The sequence below is a fragment of the Macaca fascicularis genome, chromosome 1, assembly GCF_037993035.2.
Source record: "Macaca fascicularis isolate 582-1 chromosome 1, T2T-MFA8v1.1".
Classification (NCBI taxonomy): domain Eukaryota; kingdom Metazoa; phylum Chordata; class Mammalia; order Primates; family Cercopithecidae; genus Macaca; species Macaca fascicularis.
In genome coordinates, this window is record NC_088375.1 from 44,962,707 (window position 1) to 44,988,214 (window position 25,508).

Below are 25,508 nucleotides of genomic sequence, written 5' to 3' on the forward strand. Positions count from 1 at the left end.
GAGCACGGAAGCTGCTTGGCCACTGGAATGGAACTACAGTCCTCCCTTGCAGAGCCAACCACAGCACCTGTATCACTGCTGGAAGCAGGACCATCATTACAGCTCACAAATGGGAAACACTTGGGCACTGAAAAGCACATGATCTGATTTTCTTTGTCCCAAGAAGTGCTCCCTTCATGAGCTGCACTCTCCCTTCTTTTAGGAGCAACACTTCCTCCCCAGGGATAGACTCCCTCCCCAGAGCATAGACCCCTGGAAATTCTGCAACTCCCCTAGGTCCAGCCAGTCCTTTGCAGCTGACATAATCTGAGCAGGCACTGGGGAGTGTCTGCAGGGGTTCCCGTGATATGGAGACACAAGGGCTGATATTCCCTGGGTAAGACACAGTTATCTGATGGCTTCACCACAAGTATGGTGCCGGGTCACCACTGCTCAAGTTAGAGGAAGGGTGAGTAACCTGTAGTGAGTTGGTAGTCTGATAATGCCCTCAGAAAGTCACCAATTTGCTGTCTATACCAGCATATACCAGCGTTTGGGCTCACAAAGGTAGAGGAGCTGTCTGACAGTTCAGATATCAGAGGTCTGCCACACGGATGAGGAGAGCCAAAACATTTCCACCTATCTTTCTGATGAAATACCAGTTGTTTGGGGTTCCCAGCTGATTTCTGCCAGTCTTTTGCTTTTCTCTTTTTCTGTGCCCCAGCTTCTTCCTGGGAGTTCTCCACTAGGTTCTAACACATTCCCCTCGATAATCTATTTGAGTTATGATTACAAGTAAGTAATCTTGGTTCCTCTTATGACAACTGGTATCTGATGTCTCTAGTCAGTCTTCTTGAACTAGAACCTCTGTCATAATGTTTACAGAATAATTTTACTTTGTATAATATTTGGAATGAAAATATACTATAACATACTTAGCCATTTTTTTCTTCTTTACATCTAGATTTTCTGCATACTGTTTTTAATATCATTTGAATGTCATTCTCATTCCTGAATACATCTAGATTCACATGCTCAAAATCTAAAATATTGATAAAGATAAACCTTGGAAAGGCTCTCTCCCTCTCAGATACCAGCCGTGACCTACATGCTATTTAAATTAGTGTCTAGTCTTCCAGCCCTCACCAGTGCACAAGTGAGTTGGCAACATCTCTCACCCTTATTCCTCCTCCTGTGGCATGATCCAGGCTTTCCTAAATCAGGGCCCTGGAAAGACTGCCTTCAGGAGACACTAGTGTTGATTTCAACTCTATACTTTAATGCTCCTTCTATTGTCCTTGTTGCTATAGGTAATATTGCTAAAGGGTAACCTTGAAGAGACCTTGGTTTTAGCTGGTACATCAGCATCATGCCTGTTACCATGAGTATTCTAGTGGGTGTTGTTGCTGCTCTAGTGTAACTGCCCAGTGGGTTCTTGCCTACTGTCCAGATAGAGTCAATTTGTCATGGCAGGGGAATTGCAATAAAGTGTTTAATTTGCAGAGGCAGCTGAAAAGGAGACCAGAGTTTTATTTTCAATCAGATTAGTCTCCCAGAGAATGTGAGGGCTAGGATTTTTCCAAGGTATTTTGGGGGAAGGGATTTGGGGGTTTAGGCAATGTGTGCTTGCTGCTGATTGGTTGGAGGCATATCTGTGTGGGAATGGTCCTCTTGCATGCTGAGTCACTTCTCTGTGGGGTCACAGGAGGAGTTGGTGGGTCCAGGTGGAGCCATTGGTGTTCCGACATGCGAAAAAACCTGAAAAGATATCTCAAAAGGCTAATTTTACATTCCACAATGGTGATACTATCTGCAGGAATAATTGGGGAAGTTGCATATCTTGTGACCACTTGTATATAACGGCTGGCAACTGTTCGTATCTACACCTTAGCAGAATTCAGGCTTCTCCATCCACCTCGCCTGGTGGTGTCTCATTAACTTTACAAAGGTGGTTGAGTTTTGGGGAAGGGCTATTATCATTTCAACTATAAACTAAATGGCTCCCAAAGTTATCTTGGCCTAAGCAGAGGAATAATTAAAGGCAGCTTGAAGGCCAAAGGAAAGATGAGGTTTAGCCTGATCAGATCTCCTTCACTGCCATTATTTTGCCATTATTGTAATTTTTGCAAAGGCAGTTACACTAGCAAAGACTATGTCTTAAGTGACCATGTAACATCATCTAAAATGACACATTTTTGAGCCAAAGTCGATGCCATCAATATTTATACTAAGGGAGACCACTCCTCATATTGTCTTATGCCCAATTTCTACCTCCAAAGAAAGAAGAAGGAAAAACTAAAAGGCAGAAATGAAATCCACAGGCAGATAGTCAGGTGCCACGCCCCAGGCTTGGTAGTTAAAGATTGACCCCTGACCTAACCGGTTATGTTATCTATAGATTCCAGACATTGTATGGAAAAACACCGTGAAAATCCCTGTCTTGTTCTGTTCCGTTCTAGTTACCAGTGCTTGCAGCCCCCAGTCACATACGGGCTTCTTGCTCAATCGATCACGACCCTCTCACACAGACCCCTTGGAGTTGTAAGCCCTTAAGAGGGATAGGAATTGATCATTGGGAGGAGCTCGGTTTTTGAGACGTGAGTCTGGCCAATGCTCCTAGTCAAATAAAGCCCTTCCTTCTTTAACTCAGTGTCTGAGAGGTTTTGTCTGTGGCTCGTCCTGTTACAATACTGGGCAAACAGATATAAACTGAGCAAGCTGAGACCTATGGTCACCTTAATTGTAGCAGGGACTTTCTGTGCACCAACATTAGATTTAATTTCCTTGATTTCTTACAGCCTGTTTTCTTTTTCTTTTTTTTTTTTTTTGAGACGGAGTCTCACTCTGTCGCCCAGGCTGAAGTGCAGTGGCCGGATCTCAGCTCACTACAAGCTCCACCTCCCAGATTTATGCCATTCTCCTGCCGCAGCCTCTTGGGTACCTGGGATTACAGGCGCTCGCCACCTCACCAGCTAGTGTTTTGCATTTTTTAGTAGAGATGGAGTTTCACTGTGTTAGCCAGGATGGTCTCGATCTCCTGACCTTGTGATCCACCCGTCTCGGCCTCCCAAAGTGCTGGGATTACAGGCTTGAGCCACCTGCGCCCGGCCACAGCCTGTTTTCTTAAAGACTTCAGAGGAAGGTCATCTGAGTGAAGGGGAGAAAATAGGATACTATCAAGGCTAAATTCATCCAAGTCATATTTTTAATCCTCACAAAACCGGAACACCTATGGTACACCCTGAGTGGTTAGGAATTAGTGTTTGTTTTCACTCTTGCCGATAGTTCTGTGGTGTTTGGGGTTGTCAATTGTTCTAAATTCCCTTTCTCTTGTCTACTAAGAAACCCATTAAGTTTGTGCAAGGTGAAGCAGGAGGCTGCAAAGAATAGCCCAAGGAGCAGCTTCTAAGAGCCTAAGACTGAAGCTTCTTTCATGTTCTGTCAAAGATATCCTACACTTAAGGGAAGGTGTGGTGCCAGACCTTTCCTTTATAGCTTTAGCTATACGTTGTAATTGTCTTTTTTATGGTTTAGTTTTATATTTCGAGATCATAGGAGGAATTTGATTTTGGAGGGCTTTGATTTTATTAACTTTTTATAATAAGTGAAGGGTGTGAAAAGAAAATAAATCTTTGTGCCCCCAAATCACTAAGCTAAAGGAAGAAGTCAAGCTGGGAACTGCTTAGGGCAAACTTGCCTCCCATTCAGGCAATTCTTCAGCCTCAGCCTTGGAATTACTGGCACCCACCACCACACCCAGCTAATTTTTTGTATTTTTAGTAGATACAGGGTTTCACCATGTTGACCAGGCTGGTCTGGAACTCCTGACCTCATGGTCTGCCCACCTCGGCCTCCCAGAGTGCTGGGATTACAGGTGTGAGCCACCACACCTGGCCTCCTGCCTCCCATTCTATTCAAAGTCATCTCTCTGCTCACTGAGATAAATGCATACCTAATTGCCTTCTTTGGAAAAGCTAAACAGAAACTCAAAAGAATGCAACTATTTGTCTTTCACCTGGAAGCCCCCTCCCTGCTTCGAGTTGTCCTGCCTTTCTGGATAGAACCAATGTACATCTTACATATTTTGATTGATGTCTCACATCTTCCTAAAAAGTATAAAACCAAGCTGTGCTCTGACCATCTTGGGCACATGTCATCAGGACCTCCTGAGGCTGTGTCATGGGCACGTGTTGGCAACCCTGGCAAAATAGACTTTCTTTTTTTATTGTTTATTTGTTTTTGTTTTACTTGGTTTCATTTTATTTATTTATTTATTTTACACATTATGTTCTAGGGTACATGTGTACAACGTGCAGGTTTGTTAGATATGTATACATGTGCCATGTTGGTGTGCTGCACCCATTAACTATACATTAGGTATATCATTTACATTAGGTATATCTCCTAATGCTATCCCTCCCCCTTACTCCCCACCCCATGACAGACCCCAGTGTGTGATGTTCCCCACCCTATGTCCAAGTATTCTCATTGTTTAGTTCCCTCCTGTGAGTGAGAACATGCGGTGTTTGGTTTTTTTGTCCTTGCAATAGTTTGCTCAGAATGATCTAAATTAACTGAGAGCTGTCTCGGATATTCGAGGTTCACATTTTGGTAACCATGAACGGATTCTGAGTGGAGGTGCCCTTGACCTTTGACAAATCTCCTATCAGTATTTGGTACTAGCCTGAGGCTGTCTTTATGGCTCACACCAATAGGACAATTTGCTGAGTCCTGGAAGCACCCCCTCTGGAGAATCCATGATCTCCTAAAATGTGATTACGATCTAAAGTTTATTTTGCTGTACAACTCCTTTTTTGGGGAGTTTTACTTGCTTCCAACACAAAGAAGGCAAGTTTTTCCTACTTCCAAGACGTTGGAAGGCAAATAACTCCTTTGAGTTTGAGCTGGCGTTCAACAGGGAAAATGAGCTTGAGTTTTTTCCTGCATCTAGGATGGTAGAGAGCAGTCTTCAGCCTGAGTCCCAGCCCTTGGTAAGTAACTGAATTGGTGTTTGTATTGCTAAAGTTAAGCTTAATAACCAGCTGGTCTTGATTTCTCCTTACCGTTAGACCACTCCATAATTGTGTAAGTTGTGCAATTGTTTTGCTTAACTTTGGTTTGTTTCTGTTTTTGTTATTGTTTCAGTGTTTTTTCTATTGGGTTTGACCAACTCTATATCCTACTTGATCAACTCCAAAGGAAAGCTTCCAATTATGGGGAAGGAGTCCTCTGAAGTGGCTAAATTCACACACACACAAAAGAAAAGGTAGTGTGGTGAAGGGAGAAAGCCAGCAAAAGGAAAAAAAAGGAAAGATTTTTGATGTTGACTACTTAAGGGGCTTTATTTACATAACAAGGCCACCTATTTGGTAGCCAGGCCAAACTGAAAGAGCAATGGTTGTCTCCCCAAGCTGCCGTTCGATAGCTAAAGTTCTGCTTTCTTTTTTTCACCACAACAGTCTGGGTTTGGTTCCTAAATCAAGCCCTTCCTGGTTGGATACTTGGTACTTCTGAAATAGCAGCAATTTATCCTAGCTGAAATATGGTAATGAGATTTTAAAAGCTTTTTTTTTAAAGGACCTCAATGGTTAAAAATCAGCTTCAATTAAAGCTAACATCCAAGATGTGTGTGTGTGCGCGCGCGCGTGCACGCGCATGTGTGTTTGTATTTAAAAGGCTTTCATGGTTTTGTTGTTGTTGTTGTTTTCCTAAGAATTGGTTAGAAACAATGAAATTTTCTTAAAAGGTTGATTGACTCTTAATAAATTATATGAGATTTTAATTGTTTCAACCCAAAGTTTAATTTTTATTGCATCTCACCATTTTCAGTTTTCTCTCCCCTTTTAAAAGGCACGAAATGGTTACTGTCTTCTTCAACTCTGCTTGGAGTTGTCCCACCTTGCTGGATGGAACCAATGTACATCTTATATATATTGATTGATGTCTCATGTCTCCCTAAAAATGTAGAAAACCAAATTGTGCTCCAACCACCTTGGGCACATGTTGTCAGGACCTCCTGAGGCTGTGTCTCAGGCACAGGTCCTCAACCTTGGCCATATCAGCTTTCTAAATTAACTGAGACCTGTCTCAGATATTCGGCTTTACAAGGGTAACAAAAATTAACTTGATAAAATAAATTAAAAGCTACTTCTGCCAATGTTTTGAGACCAGTATATTTTAACAAAATTTTTATTTAATGATTTCTGTCTTTCTTGTATAGTCATACAGAATTCACAAAAACGACAGGACATAATGTTTGAAGGCTTTACCTGACCCGATTTAGATATCTGAAAATCACTGCTTGAAAGACATGGATCAACCAAATCCAAATATTTTAAGTATCTAAAAAGTTAAATTGGAAACTGAAAAGACATGCTTGTCTTATGCTTCACAAAGATGCCTAAGCATTGGATTTTTTAATGTGTAATTATTCTACATAGCTCTCCTGAGCTCTCAACATTAGGCAGCCTACCATGTCAAAATGGTATAATCAATCCACAGATGAACACTTCTAAAGAAAACGAATGTTCCCAAATTCCATAAAGATTGATGATGTCTCTGAAGGGATGGCATATACTTTGTGACAGAGTAAGATTTCTTGTCTGGCTTGGGAGCCATTGACTGCAGTCACATTGCTATTCAAGTAGTGGTAGTTAATGATTTAATCTTTATTAATAGAAGAAAAGATTCCATTTGTTTAATATGCAGGTTATTTGTGATGCTAAATGCAATGTAATTGATGTAATTTAAAAGTTTCAGAGATAATGTCATGATTAATTCATCTGTAAACAATCTGGCATCTTTCATTTTATTGAGGCAGGCAAAATTTTTAACTAGCTGAAATGTGAGTAAGAACATTTATGACAACAATTATCATTTAAAAATACAATGCGGTATGAAAGATGAATGTCCTACAGGGCATTGTGCATTTGCTGTAAGGTCTTAAGAGCTGCAATTCGGCATGATTCATTGTCTCTGTATGAAAGAAACACGAGGGCAGCATAACTAGCGTTGTGTCTTTGGACTGAATAAGGTTTTAGAATTTCATGAAGGAGGTCACTGAGTATATTTCAAGGGTCAATTTCTTGAGAGTTTTGCTGCCCCTATGCAACTATTCATTCATTGAATCATTTATTCATCCATTCAATAAATATCATGGAGTGCCTTTTAAAAGACAAATGCTTTGGAAGAACTGGGGATGTGTAAATATAGATTGTTTCCACCATCAAAGAACACCTAAAGTATTAAAGAGTATAGTTTAAGTAAGATTCAATTAATATCCCACGAAATACATAAAATGGATACCAAGGGAGCAATGAAAGAAGGCATTTAACCCAGGCTTGGGAGACAGGCTGATCAGAAGCTGCTGGAGGAATTGATATGTGAAAACTGTATCTTATTAAAGGATGCAGATAAAGTCACTGAAAAGTTATTACAGGCAGAGAAGATGACATACAAAAGCAAGAGGTTTAAAAATAAAGCCAAACAAAACAATATGTGTTATTTATGAACCATACCACATATTTGGTGATGTTACAGAGGAATGTGCAAGGCAAGAAATGTTGCAGAGCAAGATCGAGGGGTAGAAAGATTCTAGAATGTGGGGGGTCATGTGGACTCCATTATACAATTTAGAATTTTTTCTATAGATTATATAGACCCATGAAAGCACTATTAGTTTAGGTAGATTACTTTAGGGCTTTGAAAGGGATGAGACTAGAGGTGCAGAGAAACTATTTCATATTGTTATGATGTAATCTGGGGAAGAAATGATACAGGCATAATTACCACTGGGCTATGGCCGTAATTTGGGAGTGAATAAGAAAATTGAACCTAAATTTGCAATTTCAAAAGCATAGAGATTAAAGGCAGAATAAATAGGGGCATGTCAACATATAGTGAAATAAGGGTTTAAGTAGGGGGCACAGAAAGAAGAGCCCATAAAGATGACAAAAAAAAAAAAAAAAATGATGAGAAAAACACTCCAACAATTAAGAGAGTGTTATAAAACCTCAGGAACAAGGAACTAACAAAGTTCTAATGGTGTGGTAAAAAATAGAAAGATAGCTTTAACTATTAGATTATCCATCAATAACTTTGGAAAAACAGTTTCGGTGGAATACTATGGGTAGAATACAAATTTCTGTGGGTAGTGTAATTGATAGAGTTGGGAGTTGAAGACATGGAGATAGAGTGCTAATAGTTGTGTGCCTGAGAGCACATAGCCTGGACACTGAGATGTCCTGGATCCTCAACTTGCCACTGGCCATGGGCAATGTTGCAGTGGTATATATACACAAAGGACAAAAAGTAGCCAAATGGTTACTCATTATTATTGGCTAAAACTTTTACCCCAAACTCCCATGTTTTCCTCTACTGAAATCAACCGAATTGATGATGCAACTCCTCAAATGCAGACCTGCCTGTAAAAAGAGTTGGGTCAGTGAATTGTGGTGAGAAAGTGGGTATTGACTTCAGGGGTTTCACCTGTGATGAAAGAATAGGTATGGAATAAAGTCATGTATCAACACATAAAGTCCGAGCATGGAATAAAGTCATATATCAACAGATTAAGACCAAGCAGGTGGGCTTTCTTTTTGTGGAAGGTGGGTTAGGGATGTTTGTTTTTCAAACGTAGTGTTTTCTAAGCTATTTACAAATGTTAACTATTTAAGCTTTTTTTTTTTTTTTTTTTTTTTTTTTTTTGATGAGGTACAAATTATTGCTGTAGATGAGTAAATAGAAACACAGAAAGAGTAAGCAAATTGCCCAAAGTCACTCACACATTTTTGAGTAGAAGTGTCAGGATTTGAACTCAAGCAGTCTGGCTTCAGAGTCTCTGCTCTTCCATGCTTTAAATACACTATATTGTATAGGTTGGGTTATATATATATATATATTTACTAATAAGGACATAGAGTAGTGAATTAAAGTTATCACTTGGAATCTCCAAAATCCAGTTTTGCTTAATAATAATTAAAGAGGTCCTTTAATTAAGAACTTTAGGCTGGGTGCAGTGTTTTATGCCTGTAATCCCAGGACTTTGGGAGGCCTAGGTGGGAGGATCACTTGAAGTCAGGAGTTCAACATCAGACTTGCTAACATGGTGAAACCTCGTCTCTACTAAAAATGTAAAAATTAGCTGGGTGTAGTGGCGCATGCCTGTAATCCCAGCTACTCTACTCAGGAGGCTGAGGCAGGAGAATTGCTTGAACCCAGGAGGCAGAGGTTGCAGTGAGTCGAGATCGTGCCACTGCACTCCAGCCTGGGCAACAGAGTGAGATTCCATCTCAAAAAAATAAAAGAACTTTAGACACACAACCACAGTTTAATTATAAAAAACTAAACTCACGTTATATAATGAGTTCCTATATCAAATTACCTATAACGTCAAGAATAACACACAGATGCACTATACTATTTATTCATTAGTATACCTAGTGCTGAGTTTATAAAATAGATTACCTTCGAGAATAAGGAATCCAGGACTGGAAGAGAATGCAAACATTTTAGAATGAGCATTTAGAAAAATGAGACAGTGTGATGGGGATTTAACTAGAGATTAGTAAAAGGCATGTTAATCAGCTACGAAGTCTGACTGAGTCTGACTTGCATACATTGGCAGTGGACCAAGTGACCTGGCTTTATGACTCAACTTTCACTAGCAACAGTCAATAGAGCAGGAAGATGTGTGCATATGTATCCGTGTGTCTGTGTGTCAGGGGTTGAGGAAGCAAATGATCCTTTCTACAATCAGGGTTGCTGAAGGGAAAGGCAGTAAGGCAGATGGATAAGGGAGCAATTGGAATTTTAGGAATATATATTTACATAGTTTTGTACAGTTCAGTAATAATCCAGATAAATTGCTTAGGCCAGATGGTTGGTTTATCCAGCCATGCAGTGTGCCTTTTTGTATGCAAATGAAATGTCTACATATCAAGAGAGCCTTGGGCAGAATCCAAAATGAAGCAGCCGATTTGCCCTAAAAGGTGATAAATTTAGGACCCGGAGAGGAGAATACTGGAGGTTGACAATATTGTTTCCTAATACGTCCTAGTGATTTAATTTTAATAAATTGATGTGAACTTGCTGGTCATCTAATTGTTCTCTAATAGATGTGCTGTAGAGACTTTTTTTTTCTTTTTCTTTCTTTTTTTTTTTTTTTTTTTTGCATAAGTATGGCACAGAGGAGGCTAATAAAACTAACGTTTTCTGCTTTTTTGGTTTATTCAAACCATTTCAATTTCAATTTCTCAGAAACTCATCATTGGAAGAAAATTAACAAGCCCCTAAATCATCATGAAATTGCAAATTCTCACAGTAGCCTCAAAGAAATGCCTATCAGATCAAAATTGGGGAAGAAAGCATAGTTGAGTAGAATGAGATAGAGTCCTGAAGATCATGATTAAGACAATGACGGCTATTTCACCTGAAATCTCTGCCACCCTCAATAAATCTGTGCTTTATCAAGTAATTCTTTCTCCTCTGACTGGGGTGGGATAGGGAAAAGGTGGCTCTCAAGTTGGCCAGTGCCTAGCTTCAAAAGAAGAGCTGGCAATTCAAATATTTTCTTGATAATTTAGGATTGGGAAGTCATGTTGCTGAGTTTCTATGATTAGAAACTAAAGGAAAGTTTGAAAGAGAGACAAAGTATAAAACGGCATAAATTATGGGTAAACAAAGGATTCTTTCTGGAAGAGAGAAGAGGATAGGGTAGAAATTCCATGAGTGACAGATCAAGCAGCCCCTGAAGTTGTTTTAGAAAAAGACATTAGTGACCTTGGTGAATTGGGTTATCTAATCATTTTGGTAGACTCTTCTGTTCCCTCCCTTCTGAACCCTTGCCACAAAAACTAAACATATGACCCAAACCTCTCCAAGTATATTACTTCATTTGCCTGGCAACAATGATTGGTCCAAGGCATAAGCATGTGACCCAAGCAGGGCCAATCAGATTTTTTTCCCTGGGGTTATTATTTAGTCGTTGATAGGAGGAAATACTTTTACCCCTGACGATTGCTAGACTAAGATGCTGATAGTAATAGTAATCTTCCCTAGTCACTGGAAGTAGCCTGTGTGCAGTAGGAGAGAAAGACATCTGTCCCACTGAAAGAGAAACAAAAGCCAAAATGAGAAACAAATGGAGAGGGGGTCTTCATTCCCATCTAAGAAGGTTTGGATGTGTAGCCTCAATTCTGTAAGCTGCACTTGAAATCAGGTATTCTGACTTGGTGACTGACGTCTTTCAGGTGCCAGTTTTAAGTCTATACTCATCTAAACAAAATTAGGCACCTAAAAATAGTGAGTCACTCCCCACCTCCCCTGTCACCCAAGAGTGTGTTCTTTGTAAAAAGAGCATCACTAAGTAAAATGGGAGCTTAAGAAAGCAAGTAATAGAAGGTTGTGGTCAGAAAGAAGAATTTCTGAATTGAAGAGCTTGATCATGCAACAATTCTGAGAGATGGTGAGATCTAACTGAAGCAATGACGTTGTTAGATATTATCAATGCATACTTTCTGGGGGTCATGAGAATGATATATCAGAGACACAGGTAGAAAATGTCTTGTTGTTTCATTTAGAAAATCGTTCAGAAGGAAAGGAAATTAGACGTTAATAGTTCCTAGCAATGACGATTTTTTAGACAATGGTATATGAAATCAGAAGGGAAAAGCTGTTGAACCACCATGGAGGAGAAAAATACCAGATGAAGCAGCGATACTGTAATGAAATCTACCAAACATATTGAGTGTCAGGTACAGGCAGAACATTATATTATTTCTATTTTAAATTTTATAGTGCAAGTGAAATGTTGTTTGTTTTGGTTTCATTTTTGTTATTTGGGGTAACAAAGAGAACATTTATGAAGAAGAGAAAGACACTCCATTAGGAATAGAGTCTGCAGAAATAGTACAATTTACATCCAGAGAGAACATTGCTTGTGAGGGCTGCCCACTTGATGCGAATGTTGTTTGATAGTTATCACTTTGATTTCCACAGGTACCATAGAGATATTCCAAGACCAAAGGTGTGGCTAAGTATAAAGTAATGGAGTCTCTAAATTAATGTCCACTAGGTGGCAGTAGACTGTGGTTTTTATTAATAACACTAATCTTTAAATACATTTGTAGTATATTTAATTTCCACTGAAGTCTTAAAGATTTTGCTATGCAAACTGTTATTTCCAACATGTACATATCTTAGAGAATCATTTATTGTAATTTTCTTCTTTTCTAGATGAGTTTATGCCCAGGACCACCAGATAATTGAGTCCTGTACAAAAGCTTCTGACTAATCCATGTGCTGTGGCTCAGGACTATGCACAGAAAAAAACCAGAGTTTTAAAATTGATTGTTTAAAAGGAAACATATTTATGACATTTGCTCCATGGTGTGTATCTCTTACCTTGTTAGCTCAGGCAGAATTAAAATGCTAGACAATAATGTTCCATGCCACTGTGCTTACTCAGGTCTCTCACATCGGTGCACTTCTGGCACCAAATCACATGACATTTGAGTAATAGCTGTCTCCTGTGTGGACTTTACACCACATGATGTCAGGGGCCATTCATTCTATTCCAATTATATAAATCATAGATTAAAACAGGTCTTGGCAAAGACTGGGTACTATATGAATATTTTAGAATAAATGTATGAGCACAAAATATTTTATGTGGTTATATATCTAGTAAAACACGGAAAGCTAACATATCCTTTCATTAGACTTCAAGAATACTCCGGCAAATATTTATCAGCAAAAGGAACCAGGAAAAATGAAAGAAGAAATAAAATTAAAATCTTGGACAGACCAAAAATAAATGATACAGAGCATTTAGGTAGTCAGAAGCTGTGCTAACTGGTTTCCAAACAAGGTAAAGAACAGCCTGCTAGGAACACACTGTATCTCAAAGGGCAAACCAATAACATCAAACCTTTCTCCTCTGCATTGCAAATACCATTTGCATTTCAATGACACTACACTCTAAAGAATATGCTCTAAGTTTGTTAGATAAGCCACATGTGCTCTGTTTCAAATCACATAGTAATAAAAGTGTTCCAGTTCTTTGATAGATTTACATAATTCCCTGTTGGACTACCATTGATTCCCCTTAAGAAATGTATGTAGACTCTCTATGAAAAATAGAGTTTCTTAAATCCAACTTCCTATGTAGAATGTATTATTACTTTATAGGAAAATAATTTCTAGCTGTTTTCCTGTTGTTCCCAAGAGTCTTTCCAATTTCTTTATATATCTGTCCTAGAATGTTCAATTTTCTCAAGCCCCTTAAAAAATCATTCTTGCTTTTCTACTCATTTTCACTTGTTAATCTTGACCCAGTTTTCTCTTGGTTTCATATTTTATCATTCTACTTTTATTCTACTCTCTACCCTCTCCAACTCCCCTAAATAAATTGGTTTTTATTTTGGTCACCATACCCCTATTTGTTTGGAATATTATCGAATGTTGGAAAGCATAAGTTTGTCTTAGGACGCAAAGTTTCTAACAAAGATTGATTCTTCTTATATTAAATAACTGATTCTTTATACTTTTCATGGCATTTTAGACTACAGGGTGGGATTGCAATCCCTGAAATGTACCCATTCTGAATTAAATTTATTTATTTATTTTCTCAGCACACCACAGAGGTTGTGCGATCACTTTTTTGTATCATGCTGCCCCTGATTTTCCTCCTAGTGGGCCCGAGACATCCATCTTTCCACGACTGTGGTCAAGAGATTAGGACTGTTATAAATGAGGCACAAAGAGAATTACTATTCCAAGTAGAATTTTGCAGTCAGTAAGATGTTAAAGATTATCTAAAGAATATCAAGTCAAATCCAGAAGTCTCAGCTAAAAGTATTTCTTCTTCAACATACAGATTTTATACTGCCCATCAGTGAGGGGTAGGCCTTGAGACAGATTTATTCTAAGAAATGAGGACAGAGTAGAGAAAGAAAAAGTTTGATACTCTTTTTATGGCACTGTGGAGCTCGGAGACTTTGAGAAATATGAGAAAGGACATAAGAGAGGCAGATGACACATGAGTTTTCATGTTTTCTCTCCAAACAGATAGGCAGTCTGGAAAAGCCAGGGATGTGGCTTTTGACTAGAATAATGTTTGGGACTCTGAAAGGGGTTTGCTTCAGATAACTGCCCTGCACAGCTTGAGGGTGACCACATCAAGGAAAACACAGTGGCACAGTGTGGTGACAGAGGGCTGATGTTCAGTATCTAAGTCATTCTTCCTGCCTGGCATGAATAGAGCTATATGTTATAAGGAGGGACTTTGGTGGTGGCTAAATGGAGAGTTGGATAGTCTGCCATGTGGCCAATTTTGTTGGTGATTCTGCAGATGAACTACCTGCACTGGGACTCTGAGGGAAGATATTACAGAAATGCAGAGAGGTCTACAGTACAAGTAGGAGTTAAAATTAGGTCAACTCTGAGCCTGGTATGGTGACTCGGGCCTGTAATCCCAGAATTTTGGGAGTCTAAAGCAGGAGGATTGCTTGAGCTCAGGAGTTTGAGATCAGCCTGGGCAACATAGCCAAACCCTGTCTCTATAAAAAAAATAGAAGAATTATATGGGTGTGGTGGCGAGCACCTGTAGATCCAGCTACTTGGGAGGCTGAGGTGGGAAGAGTGGTTGAGCCTGGGAGGTCAAGCCTGCAGTGAGCCATGATTGTATCACTGCACTCCAGCCTGAGTGACAGAGCAAAACCCTGTCTCAAAAAATAAATAAATAAATAAATAAATAAGAAAAAGAAACAGTGAGGTCAACTCAACCACTGATTACTGCTAGACTCTGGCCAAGTTAGAGAAGACAACCCAGTGGATTAAACCTTTCTCCAAATTAAGCCACACTGCTAGCATGTCAGTGATGATCAAGAGGTCAAAGTAGTGAGTGAGGGCTAAAGAAGTGAGAGGACACTTAATCCCAGAAGTATTTCAATCCATGGGCAAAAGGATATTCTTACTAATAAGAATATTATTCTTACTAATAAGTAAGAGGAGGAAGTTTGCAGAAATCTGAAACATTGAAACAATTCTCTTAAAGACAGTGGGAAAGACTTAAGTGTCCAAACTGTTTTACACCAAATGAGTCTGTTTTTATTTTTATTTTTTCTCCAACCGGAGAACATTTAAAATTGTTTTGGTTGGGACAGAGGGTGAAGGAGTCTTGAAGAACATTAGATCAGATACACCAAATGACCAATTTGATAGATAGATTGATTGACTAACTTTGTAAAAACATTTAAGTTACTATGGGAGTAAATTCATAACTTTGCTACAAATGTTGTGGGAAAGTGGACAAGTCATTTCACTATGGTGAACACTAATTCACGTTTCCATTTGGAAAGATAAAGGGGTTGGGCTGCATAATTCTTAAGGTCTTCTTTAGTTGGGAGAACCTATATGTATTTATAGTCTGTCCTTTATATGTAGAGAACACCAATGTCGAATTGTTGACATTTATTTTTATGATAGAATTAAACTGATGTATTGAGCTGGGCTTTTTCAGACATACTAGCAACCAGAGTCATCGATTTTGAAGACAGCAACCAAGCCAAGCAATGTGAGGGTACAGCTATAAAACAGAACAGAGATGTCTAGACTGTAGACACAGCCTGCTGCTTTGTGCTGATTGGTAAAGTGTTTCAGCCAACTGGAAGCAAATGTTTCTCAGAAGCAGTTTCCTGCTCTCCTCCTCTCCTTGCCATGCCCACTGTGCCCAACATGGCCCCAGCTGGGTCACAGAAGTCTTCGTCCTGGAATACAGCATTTCCCTATTTAAATCTCTAACTTTGTATGTACTCTTTTCAATAAAAGAGTATTTTTCATTGCCTTTCTGACCTTTCTTTGCTGGCCCCACAGCTAATGTTTCTGCACCTGTTGCATAACTTCTGGGATCTGTCTCTGTTGCTGCAAGTATGCATTCCGTAAGTATTAATAGTTCCATTCTCTCTATCTGGGCAGCTTAAATCATATTACATTCTAACATAGTTTCACTACAATCAGTTCTACCCCCAATTCCGTGTACAAACACAAGCACTTCTCCGTAAGTTCCTTGAGGTCAGAAATAGTCCCATAGTCAGCCTTCTGCCTTCTGTATTTCCTGGTCCATCAAGGTGCAGAGTACATATTCCACAGATAGATAACTCTCATTCAATACTCTGATCTTTCCTTTATCTTGTTTTCCTGGATATTCCTCTTCCACAGCTCTTTTCTATTTAATTTACCCACGTACTCCTCTAATTCCATCCACTTACTTTCAACAAATTCTTTTCATTGCTTATAAACAGATGTTTAGACAGTTTGTAGACATGATCAGTAATATGAGTCAACATTTTATCACTGTAAGGTGATGTTAGAAAATTACATCTTAAATTACTTTGTGACCAAGCTTTTAAAAAATTTGCCCTTAGATCGTTATCCAGAGATCCATATTGTTTTCTTATTCAAAGTAGTAAAACTTAATAATTTTACCACATTTATAACTATAATATGCTGTAATTTTACATTTTAAATAGGAAAAGGCAGGAAGATACACAAATCTTGAATGTGCAGAATCTTCCTTCCATAACTGAACCAGGGATAGAACATAAGTCAGTTTTATTCCTCATTCGGGAAAGCTAATATCACTTCCTCTGTATCCACTTTTGTTATAGTCAGTAGAATAAATAATAAGAAAGTGACTCTATTTGTAAAGGAGAATGGTCCAGAAAACCTTGAATAGAAATTTCAAATAACATGGTAGTTACAAGCTGAGAGACTTATTTGTCATAGAATCAATAAAGCTATGTGTGAGAGGTGATGGCAGAAAACCTAGACAAAAATTGTATAATATTGCAATAGAAGTACACCTGGAAATGCTAAGAAATGAATTTGAAACCTATTTCATTGCTTGAATGGAGTCTGTGTTCTGAATGATAAGGCGATCCATTGGGGATTTTCCATCTGAATGATCTTTTGTAACTGAAGCCACAAGAACATCATGTGAAACTGCCCAGTGGAGATTATGCTGTGCTGTATGTGTATTCCGAAGCAGACCACAGACTTGGAATTAGTGAAGTAATTGACGAATATAAAACTTCAGCATGACACGTAATTTCATTTTCAAAGGTTGAAACAAAACCTTAGCTTTTCAGAGATGTGCTGCTACCTTAACCGGCATTCCTTCTTGTATCACGGTGCAATTGCAGATTGAGAGGCGATTATTTTCCTTCAAATTAAATAACTTCCTGAAGCTGGTTTCTAAAAGATTCTGTTTTCTGCCAAAGTCATTTTGTGAATGGCCACTTTAGGAATGAGCATTGTAATGGTGTCCCAAATCCTGTAGACAGCTGATTTTCTTTCCAATTTATTTAGAGCAATAGTTTTGTATTCAACCCCTGATGTCGAATCAAAGTTTCTACATGTGAAGGAGATTCAACAAATTTGTAATGAGTAAAGGCACTTGAAAAATTTTATAACTAGTCAGAAATAGACAAATTTCACTACTTTGTATTGTAACTTTTCAAACTTCTTAGCTTTTCAGATGCAAATAGGCAAACCTGTCTCTATCCACATTGTCTCTTTATGTCCCTCTTTAAGAAAGAAGTCTGACAGCATTCTCTGCCTCTCTATTATATATATACATAGTACTATATAGAATAGTGTATATATATACACACATCCACACACATAGATGTCACTCTTTGTATATATTATGCATATAAACACACATGCATGACACATACATATAGGTGTATGTATATCTGTCACTCTCCGTATATTATATAAACACACAAAAGCACACACACATGCATATTGGTGTATGTATATGTCACTTATATGTATGTGTGTGTGTGTGTGTGTGTGGGCACATATATAATGTTTTCTGAGAGTTGGAAAACCACAGCAGTCAAACGATTTAGAAATAATAAAGTACAAATATAACAAAGACATTACTGAATATTCTATTCCTTTTATAGTCCATTAGAAATTAGTTCTGCTAATTCAGTGTGTGACAATACATTTGAATATATAAATTTCTTCATTCTATTTTATATCATTCTTTAATATAGTAATAAAATGCAGATTCTTAAACCATATTTTTAAACATACTTGAAAAATAACATTTTTATATGAAATTATTGACAAATTTTCAAGAACATAAATCTCTATAATGTGTGAGGGAAACATTACATTACAAGTCTCATTAAAGATGCTTAGCTTAAATGATGGTTCTGACAATGAGTATGTGACAAATTAAAGTTAGCAATGAGTATGTGAGGCTAATTCCAGTAATGCTAGGTATAATTCGTATTTAGTTCCTTTATTAATGCAATTAATTCCATCTTTAAAATCAAGAAGAAAACCCATCAAACCACTTGTAAATTGGAAATGGATTTTGTAAATTTCAACATCCATTCCTTATTTTTTTAAAAAAGTTGGTTAAACAGAAATAAAAAGACATTTCTTTAACTTGACAAGCCAACAGTTAGATCTTTCCCTCCGTAGAAACAATTTCTTGACCATATTCCATCAGTTGCACATCCTGTGGGTACCAACTACTGAAACCCTGCCAAACCCCTCCATCTCCACTGCTGTTGCTTAGTTTTACCTTTTTTTTGTTTTTTTGTTTTTGTTTTTGTTTTTGTTTTTTTGAGACAGAGTCTCGCTCTGTTGCCCAGGCTGAAGTGCAGTGGTGCAGTCTCACCTCACTGCAACCTCTGCTTCCCGGGTTGGTTCAAGTGATTCTCCTGTCTCAGCCTCCTGAGTAGCTGGGATTACAGGCACATGCCACCATGCCTGGCTAATTTTTGTATTTTCAGTAGAGACGGAGTTTCGCCGTGCTGCCCAGGCTGGTCTCAAACTCGTGACCTCATGATCCACTCGCCTCGGCCTCCCAAAGTGCTGGGATTACAGTCGTGAGCCACTGCGCCCTGCCTAGTTTTGCCTTCTATTATCACTCAATTAGATGATACTCACCATAATTCTTTTCTGCCATTTTTTCTTACTCCCTTCCCATGTTACTGTCAGAACAATCTTTCCAAAATGGAAATCTTACTTTATTCCTTATTTTAAAAAATTAAATGGCTTCTCAGAACCTATAAAATAAATTTCTGATTTCCAAAAACAACATGCTAGACCTGCCATGTTTTGGTGCAACCAGCTATCAAGCTTTACCTTTGTTGTTTCTCACATTTTCAATGAAAGTTTCAACTTTGATGAACTAATTTAATTTTCTCAATGTTAGTTCTCTCATAACTTGTGGCACTTTCATGAGTTGCAGTTGTTGCTTGAAATGCTTTACTTGCCATATTCATCCGGGTAAAAAATAAGGATCTAATGCAAGCATTGACTACTTGGAGTATTCTATTCAGATCTCCAAAGGTTGGAAACTTTTCCCTATGATTTCACAGTATCCTGTTTTGGTCAATAATACATCACTTTCCATTGCATGATGAATGGTGGTTTACATCAACTTCAGGGAATGATGTCTTATTCAGTTTTGTATTCTGAGGATCTGTTCTGATCTGAGAAATAATAGTTGCTTGTCCAGTATATGTAGAAATAATCAAATATTTTCATTGAATCTTATTTCTGCAAGGCTCCTTGGAAATAGTAGTATCATCTAAGAATACAATATATTTGGAGCTCTAACCTGCAGATATTTTTTTTTTCCAAGTGCCTGCAATCTGTCTGGAATTCAGACTATTACCCTTCTGGATTCACTAAAAGTATACTCTTAATCTGTACCGGGAAGTTCTATACTGTTGCTTTAATCCTTGGTGCTGTTTATTTCAACCGAGATACACCTTGAAGACAATCTGTCTGCAATATTCATAATCCCTGAATGGATAACACCCAATAAAAGAGAAAACACCATCGTCAATTTTCTCTTCTATCTAAGTCCTCCTCTGTCTTTATACCTCATTTGACCTGAATATCTTGTCTTTCCATGTTGAATGCTCTTCTTCTCTTGACCTCTAGATCACCACACTCTTCTGATTTCTGCCTCTGTTTCCCTGATATTTTCTGCTTTAAATTGTCCTCATCTACCCATGCCTCAATTTATGCCCTCTTTTTAAAAACTCTGTCCTTAGCCATCATTTCTCTCTAAGTTCTACTTAATAATAACCTTAGATATTGTTGTGATTTTATCTTTTATTTCTATGCATATTTTTTTTACCAAATGCATATTTCTAGATGTGATACCCTGATATTTTTCAGAACATATCTAGTTCATTGACATTATTTTCAAAGATATATCAACAGCACCCCAAACTAAACTTGTACAAAAATATTTGTCTTCTCCACTGATATGCTCCCATTTGAATATTTCCTGCCATTGTTGTTGGAGGATACCTCTAAAGAACCCTGGAAGAAAATATCAATGTTAGTCACAATGTCTAATATTTTTCACCCCTATAGTCAAGAAGTAAATCACCATATCATAAAGAATTGTGAAGGAGCTGAGATTTTTTATCATCTTACAAGCTAACAGCTTAGCTGGCTACAATTTTGCAGATGCTGCAGAAGACACAGGACTCCAGGATCAGACACAAAGAACTTTGCTACTCATGGCACAGCAGGCAGCATGAGCTTCATGTTCACACCAGTTTCCTTTGACTCCTCAGTCACATTGGTGTGGTGCAGAGAAAACCCAGGTGGATGCTGGACACACAGTGAGTTTGTTTCATAGTCAAAGAATTCTGATCTTAGGAAACCCAAATCTCTCATAAGGTATATGCAACCAAAAGCACCAAGCCTTTGCCCTGACGGGCGACACCATCTCTAAACATTTTTGAAAGATAGGGACAAAGGGAATAAGTATCTCTGTTCTAAAACATGTAGGAATACAAGAAATATGTAAAGAATATTCTCCTGGTGCCGCTCTATCTTCTGTTCCTTATTTCTTAATAGCTGTGTGAAATCGGACAATTTACCTTCATTGTGCCACAATTTTTTATGTGTTAATGGGAATAATAATAGTACCTAAAACATAGAATTATTATGATTTTTCAAAGAGTTAATATGTCTAAAGTTTCTGTGGCAAAGTCTGGCACATTATTAAATGCTTTTTAAGTCATTATTAAATAACTGAATAGTAATAAGTACTTATTACTATTATCATCATCATCATATTTACTGTTCCTTTTCCATTTTGTTTGCACTGGCACGTCACTTCTCTCCTGTCCACTGCAGTATAACCTTACTGTGATTCTGCACCCAGACTCTCACCTCCCCATTTACTCTTTGTGCAATTTCCAAAGCTTATTTCCTAAAATCAATATCCGTGATGTCCACTTGATTCTTCTCTACATTTTTGATGATTCCAGGTTGCAGACAGAAACTGGCCTGCAGTATGGAATTCAGGATCCTTCTCAACATGGCTTTTTGCTAGTCTCTTTCCCCTTTAGGCTTCAGTAGTTTAGACTTTTTGTATTTTATGAAGAGATTAGGCACATTTAGGTATCCACACCTTTGATCCTGCTGTTGTTTCCTCAGTCAGAAATCCTTTTATCTTTACCTGTGAAAATTCTTGCAATGTTTCTGAGATCAGCTCATGCTATTGCTTCCCCAAACTTCTTGCAAGCACACACTCTGCCTGGCTTATCTTTCAATAATCTGTTGGTTGTAAAATCATTTTTAACAACACAGTTTCATATTCATCATCCATCCATTGTCCTTATATTCTTCCTTTTTAACTTTGTACCCATCTAATTCCCTTGTCTTTGCTTGTCAACATATCCTGGTCATTCTCTTCATTCATCTGAACTGATTTAGTAGGCTCATTTTCCTACAGCTTTAGGTTCTGTATGCACGGCTTCCTTTTGGACATCTGATTTGGATTGATCCAGGATGAACACTGCCCTATACTGCTTCCCCTCTAATACAGTTGAGTTCTGTCTCTGAGGTTGAGGCCTTACAAGTCCAAAAACAAATCATCAATGCCTCATAGTCCTACCCTTCACCTTTTTTGATCTAACACACATTTTTGTGTAGGAGGCTTATTGTCTTGATAATCAAACAAAAAGCCCAGAATCAGAAAGTCACCTGTGGTCAAAGCTGCAAATACCAAGGTAATGTTTTGTTGAGCATGAATAAACACAGGCATATTACTTTCTCCATTTAGCCTGTGTCAATTAAGACTGTGTAGGAGGAGATTTACTGCAATTAAATAATTTAAAATATTATTTAAAGTTATAGGTAATTGAGCAAAAATGTAACAACATTCAAGAGAAAAGGGCAAAGGAAAAAAATGTAAAATTTATAAATATATACATTCTATATGTTGATCTGGGTTTATAAAGGGATTTAAATTGCAGTTCTAAATTTATTTAGTTTTATATCTCAATTGCACATCTGATTCTTGTTTTCATGGAACATGTTTCAGTCTCAGAGTAAAAGATTTCTTGAAAATCATAGGATTTATGTTTACTGTGTTCCTTATAAAACCAAACTCATGACAAGTGATGATCAATAAGTGGTCTTTGTTGCATTAAATGAAAATAATCTGTGAATTTTTAATGCTACTGCTTATTAATGCACAAAGCTGAATACATAAAGACAATGAAATATTGATAAAATGTAAATTTAACATAATCCACTAACATTAAGATAGAGTTTATTAAAAATCAAAATTAAGATATATATGATCGAATTGAATATTTGATGTAGGAAGAAAATAGGTAACACACAAAGCAAATAGAGAACATAGCCAGTAAACACATGAGAATAATATACTACAAAGTCTCTAAAATTTTCCTCCTACCTATTTAATACAGCTAATAAAAAGTCCAGGATATGCCTTTTGAACAGATGTAACGGTGTGCCTACCACGGATTGAGCCTTAGTAACCAGAGGAATTACCTTAGTTCCAGCCAAGACAATAATGGGAGGGTGTATTAGTTCATTTTCATGCTGCTGATAAAGACATACCTGAGACTGGGTAATTTATAAAGAAAAAGAGGTTTAATGAACTTACAGTTCCATGTGGCTGGAGAGGCCTCACAATCATGGTGGAAGGAGAAAGACATGTCTCACATGGCAGCAGACAACAGAGAATGAGAGTCAAGTGAAGGGGGAAACCCCTTTAAAATCATCAGATCTCATGAGATTGATTCACTACCATGAGAATAGTAAGCGGGGGACTCTCCCACGGGCCCCTCCCACAACACATGGGAATTATGGGAGCTACAATTCAAGATGAGACTTGGGCGAGGACACAGCCAAAGATAAGGCGCAGTGATGCCGTTTTCTCCTGACCATTCCAGCACTTGGATTAGGTGTGTTACTACTTCTTATGAAGGCTATAAGCAGGTAGTAGGGGCAGTAGATGATTCTAGATTGCCCTGATAGCCAATAGCTCATCTCAGTTTTTAATGACTAAAAAAGGTTCTGTTTCCTGTGTTTGGCTGACCAATGACTAAGTGGTCAGGGATGGTGTGAGTGTGCTCCTTTAACCCCTTTCTCTCCCAGATCTCCCCAGCCATCCCTATCCTCAAGCACAGTTTTCCAGAAATTATGAAACTAGATCGTGCAATGGAGCTGTTTGAAGTAACCAGGATCACAAAAGAGATCTACTTGGTATCATATCAACTGAACACCTGGCTCCTATTTCCTTTTGTTTGCTACAGTCATTTTAAGAATTAACTAGTCTATTCTTCCTCCAGTCTAAGTTGTTATCTTTCTTTCCTCTCAGAAGCTTTTCTCATAATAATTTCTCATAATTCATTTAAAAAAAAAAATCAGATCAGGCCAAATGTGGTGGCTCAATCCTGTAATCCCAGCACTTTGGGAGACGGAGGAAGGTGGATCACTTGAGGTCAGGAGTTCAAGATCAGCCTGGCCAACATGGTGAAACCCTATTTCTAGTGAAAAATACAAAAATTAGCTGGCCATGGTGGTAGGCGCCTGAAATCCCAGCTACTCAGGAGGCTGAGGCAGGAGAATTGCTTGAGCCTGGGAGACAGTGTGCCAAGATCCCACCACTGCACTTCAGCCTAGGTGACAGTGTGAGATCCTGTCTCAAAAAAAAAAAAAAAAAAAAAATCAGATCAGTGGTCTGCTAAATTCCTTTAATATTTTGAGCCCTGGAATATTTTCAGTCCTGTGAAGCCAAGGCAGGAATAAGTCACACACGTTCAAAGGAAATGACATACTCAAATTTTAATGAGAGAAAAAGCAGTGTTTCAGTTTACAAAGAGAAGGTTAGACAGGATGTTATGTATATTATTATTTTATTAATATTAATTTGTAATTACCATTTGTAAAAATAAGACAAACACAATGAGAAAATTCAGTATGTTCAACCCTGTTGTCAATAGATAGAATGATTGATTTTATTTCTAAATCAAGATAGCCATATCTCAGAATAAAAATTTGTTATTTGGCCTAAAATAGTCATTGAAAGAAAGTCTTCAATAGAAACATTTCAGTCCTTTCTTCATTTTTCTTCATGGAACTTGATTATGTACATTTAATGGGCCATTTCTGATATTTTTCTGAGATTAATGGATGTCTGGGAAACTTTTCCTCCAGTTAAGCTTTATTTATTCATTATATTGATTATCTTTTAAAATCATTTTGATAGTTGATTCTGAAAACTGTAGATACACTTTGGTTGGAATATTCAGTTTCTAAATGCTAAACCAAACTGCCAATGCAATTGAATTACTGTCCATGTAATAATAGACCATTTATCAATTGATGAATGAATTGAGTGAATTAAACTAATCTTAACTCTACTTATGAATCTTTTCCCAAGCCAATCTTTACATTCTTTGTAATAGAATTTAGACAGATTGCTCAACAGCTCCATAGATAGATGGATACACAAATAGTTTCCCATGCATTGTTCCCGCATAAACTGTCCTATGCAACTGATTAAATGCTCAATTTAAAAATAGTGTATAGAGAATACAACATTATTCTTGTGATTATGAAAGAAATTATGACTTAATACTCTTTATGTTTTAATTGCTGAAGCTCTATCTAGCAGTTTAGAAAAATATTGCATTTTCTGTGAAATATATCAAGATTTTAGATTACCATGTGCATCATTTTATTGCTGGTCTAAATGGCTACCCAGACTTTCCCAAGGGAGACACCATATTTTTCAGAGTATGCTTTTCTTTATTGGAAGACTTGTTTTAAAATAATGTACAGTGATAGCACAGAGTTCTTAAAGGTTATAACCAATCCAGACTTCTCCTACACTGAAGATTCTGAGGAAAAAACAAAACAAACAAACAGAAAAACTTGAAAGTTGTCATTTGCGAAAGCATTGCCTAGGAGAATATATTCAATGGATATATTGCACATCCCCAAGTACAGGTTCTATGCTTGACTCTGGGGATACAGAAAATAGTAAGCCATACAATTCCCGTGCTCTCAGGAAGCCCACAATGCAAGAGATGAGATGAACGTTAAACAAACAATTATACAAATTGTTATTTAATGACAATTGTAATAAACACAGCATGCTATAAGAAGGCAACATATGGACTGCACACTAGTCTGTGGGTATTGAAACCTTT

The 25,508-nt window shown here is 37.7% G+C and overlaps 1 long non-coding RNA gene across 1 annotated transcript in view; it reads left to right on the forward strand.

Moving 5' to 3' along the window:
• LOC107130324 (uncharacterized) overlaps nt 1-12,419 on the forward strand; it is a 34,092-nt gene extending 21,673 nt beyond the window's left edge. Inside the window, exons 2-3 of the long non-coding RNA XR_001492321.3 lie at nt 5,125-5,245; nt 12,214-12,419. This is a non-coding gene — a long non-coding RNA (uncharacterized lncRNA). The remainder of the gene's footprint in view (nt 1-5,124; nt 5,246-12,213) is intronic.
• The last annotated feature ends 13,089 nt before the right edge of the window (nt 12,420-25,508 follow it).